Source organism: Aphis gossypii, unplaced genomic scaffold, assembly GCF_020184175.1.
Source record: "Aphis gossypii isolate Hap1 unplaced genomic scaffold, ASM2018417v2 Contig01038, whole genome shotgun sequence".
NCBI lineage: Eukaryota > Metazoa > Arthropoda > Insecta > Hemiptera > Aphididae > Aphis > Aphis gossypii.
The window spans coordinates 6,002-10,023 of NW_026083422.1; the positions used below are offsets into that span (position 1 = coordinate 6,002).

The 4,022-nt window shown below is 25.3% G+C and overlaps 1 long non-coding RNA gene across 2 annotated transcripts; it reads right to left on the reverse strand.

Annotated features, from left to right (window-relative positions):
• On the reverse strand, positions 1–2,871 carry LOC126555728 (uncharacterized). Of its 2 annotated transcripts, XR_007606935.1 has the most exons (4): positions 2,489–2,871; positions 2,248–2,379; positions 1,958–2,083; positions 1,624–1,881 (listed from the first exon to the last, which is right to left on the reverse strand). It is a non-coding gene; the product is annotated as an uncharacterized LOC126555728 (long non-coding RNA). The 2 variants fall into 2 exon arrangements; XR_007606934.1 differs by lacking the exons at positions 1,624–1,881; positions 1,958–2,083 and adding an exon at positions 1–276.
• Between the last annotated feature and the right edge of the window lie 1,151 nt (positions 2,872–4,022).

Here is a 4,022-nt window from a genome sequence, read left to right on the forward strand (position 1 = left end):
AAAGATTCTAATTGTTTGTGCAGTGAATTTAAACAATTGCGTATACTTAATTAAGATTTAAATAATGCATATTGTGATTTTTCATAGTTAAGTTTAAGTTGTTTTTTTTCATCTTTTAATTTTCTAATTATTTGGTTTATTATTCTTATTTTTTCTTTGTGTATCTTTTCTTCTTCGTCTGCATCGGTAAAATTTGTTTCACGCCGTTCATACATTTCTTCAATTCGTAGTTTGATGAACGTAGATGATTCCATTTTATTATTTTTATTTTTGAAACTGTAAATGGTAATATTTTATTCAATAATTAATATACAGTAGAAGCCTATTATTAGAAACACGATTATTGATACAATCACGTTATTGAAACAAAATATGCCGGGACGGATCACCCGTATATTAGAACATTTAAAATAAATCGAATTATTGAAACAGTACATCGGTTATTTGAATCAATTAGACGAAGATTAGTAAACCTGTTGTTTCCGCTGCGTGTGGCTAAAACATGCGGAAAACATGTATCTCTGGTGATCTTTGAACTATGTAAATATAACCAGGTGTTTCCGCTGAGTCAATGCTAACATTTGGCGGAAAGAACATGTTTTTCTGATCTCTGGCCTATTGCTTACAATGCAGGTGTATTACTTAAATTAATACACATTTTCTACCTGATTTAATAATATAATGTAATAAAATATAATGCAGGTGCATTGGGGTTTACTACAAATTTAACAAATCGCTTATTAGAAACAATCGGTTAATTGACACATTTCACTTGGTCCCAAAGTGTTTCTTTCTAATATTTATTTTTATTTATTTAAAATAAGCGGCTTCTACTGTACTTTTGTAATTCAACGATAAATCACAGTCATCAAACGTGATCGGATTTGGTTTATACGAACGCTTGTTGAACGATAATAATGGTAAACGATACGATATTATTTTCTTCCTTTATATGTTATATTCAACTCGTATTATGCGATAAATTTTTACAGCACAGTTAAAATATTAATAAAGAATGTTGAACGTAAACATAGATACAAGTACCTACATAGTATTTTTTCAAACTTATGTGATTAAATGTATAATCACGTTCAACATTAATTGTATCTTTCACATAATAGATTTCAACGTTAATAATATAATCATATGAATTCATGGTTTTCGTAAACATAATAAGTTTTAATAGTTGTCATTTCATTCTTTTTTACGAAATATAATACATTATTTGAAATTTATACAACATTTTGTAGGTAGTAATTAAAATATAATATCTTGTAAGAATTATATTAACAATGTTCGTATATATAAAGCGTATAATTATAATAATAATAATAATAACCTTAAAGTGTTTAAATATAATAGGGGTAGATAAATATGGTTTCGATTAAAAAAAAAAAAAAAATAATAATAATAATAATAATAATAATAATGTTATTTTAAACTGTGTATAATTGTTTATCGTTAAAAGAATAGTAGCGATTTTAATATTTATTTTACTATCATTATTCAACAGCGTTTTTACAATAAACTAAATAACAATATAATTAACGTTTTAAAATGTATACATCTTAGAAAAAATTGTTTTATCGTTAGTTAAAATTTTAATGATGAGATATATTCTCATCATATCTAAAACAAAAAAACTTGAATATGTTACGGGTACAGGTACGACGTCAATACTAGCAGGGAATGGGTTACTTTCTAAACAAACTCCTTTTGTTAAAAACCGACCACATAATATACATTTTGTATAATAACAATAATCTTTAAACGCTTCTATATCTTTAAATCGAACAAACTGGTATATAGAATTGTAATAAGTTTGAAAACCGCCAGATCTTTCATCATGATAACATGCACTGCTACACCACTTTTGGGTTCCTACATTTTGTATACACAGTTCAACTAATGTATAATTTCGAAGTGGATCGGTTAAAATATTTAATATATCCTTTACCATAAATGGGTAATAATCTCCTACATATCTAAAGGTGATTTCTGGGTCAGTACGATAATATTCTAAAGATTCTAGAATATTGTTGATTTTCTATCCCGTGTATTGTTTGAAACGATTGAAGACATACTGTAATTTATATTTTTAAAAAACAGTTTTTAATTGAATATTGTACACGTATACCTACAATAATAATGTACATGTATTCGTTTGAATCATTCTATATGTAACGTACACCTATCTGTCTATATTTTTTTATAAAAATAATATCTAAACTAATGATATATACTTACATTGATATTTTGTGAAGTTGAAATATTTGAAAAAAAAAATGAACTTTTTCCGTGTGTGTTTGTGTTGAGCGTCGTGATGTGGTATGATATATTATAAGTTTGTGAGACCGTTGTTCAATGTTTACGATAAAACTGTTGATATTATATAAGTAAAAAAAAAAAAAAAAAAAAAAAAAAGTTAACTTAACTTAGATTTATAACTATTTTATATTTTACGTTTAATGATATACTTACTACTTACAATGTTCTTTGAAAAGTTGAAATATTAAAAAATTTCCGTGTGTCGTCTATGTGCTGAGCAGTGTGAGGTGAATGATATGATACGACACATTTACTCTCGGTACTTTTCGAAATAATAATTATTATAATTTAGGTTTGATTTAGAGTGGTGTGATCTCATTATAATAATCTACATATTATTTCCGTCTTATGAAATAATAATCATAATTTTGATTTGATTTAGAACGGTGTGATCTCATTATAATAATTAGCATATTTATAAAAACATTATATTCGGTGTCAAATAATAAAAAATATAGTCGCACATAATTTACCATCTCTATCAAACAATATAATTTTACCCTTTCCGTTTCAGTATGCTTCAACTGAAATGTATAAAATATATCACTCAATACAAATAGCAAGTCACTTTTAGAGAAAGTACGTAAGTCATTTAATAGCTACAAGTTATAACTGAATAAAAAAAAAAATGTCATTTGTTAGCTCAGTAAATAGTAGTAACGAAGAATCGATGAACGATAGTGATGTAAGTACAAAATAATATGTTTTTTATATAATTTATAATTATTGGTATTTTTGAAGATGACTAAGTACAATATTTTTTTTATTTTGTATAATACTAAACTATGTTGGTTCGAGGTATTATACTCGTACTTAAAGATATAAATAAATAGGTGTAGCGTATATATTTTTACTAGATTTTTAGTTACCAAATTTTATTTTATTTCAGAACGATTATAACAATATGAGTATGAATGATGAGGTTAAATCATTTAAATCGACGAAAGACATACGTAATAAAAATATAAAACAAGTCAAATCAAATAAAATAAAACAATGGCTAAAAAAGTAAGTAAAACAAAACATTACAGTAAAGTAAATTTTACATTTTTTTTTTTAGAATTTTCATATTTGGATAATATTGAAAAATTACTACAAAATGAAAAGATTGAAACTGATATCATAAATACTATTACGGTAAAACAAGATGATGATCTGATAAATGTTAAATCTCCAACTGATGAAAGAAGTTCCGAGTACTGACCACCATCAGCCACTATAAGATCAAAAATATTAAGAATGTTGATAGCAAGAACAGGTAATATAATATATTATATTATTTATATACGGAGAGACCAGGACTATTTTCGGATAAACGCTTTTATAACGAATGTAAACTAGTGAATGATATTAAACCATTATCCATACAAAGACGATACACATTGCTGACAACTTATATGCTCTTTATTATTTAATCACCAATATTCAAAAATGTATTAACATTATTCACTATGTCCAGCTATCCGCTTTACCCAGAGCCTAATATAATATACTTGTAATAGATTTTTTTTAATAATCATATTACAGTAAGATTAAAAAATAAAAAAATAAATTTATTTATTTATTTATTTATTTTTTTTTTTTTATAGATGGAAATATGCTGAATGTAGCCTTAAAGTAACGATAACCGATCAAACAAAAGATCAAGAACTTAAGAATAATTTAACAGAGGTTGTACAAAAAATATTCACGCG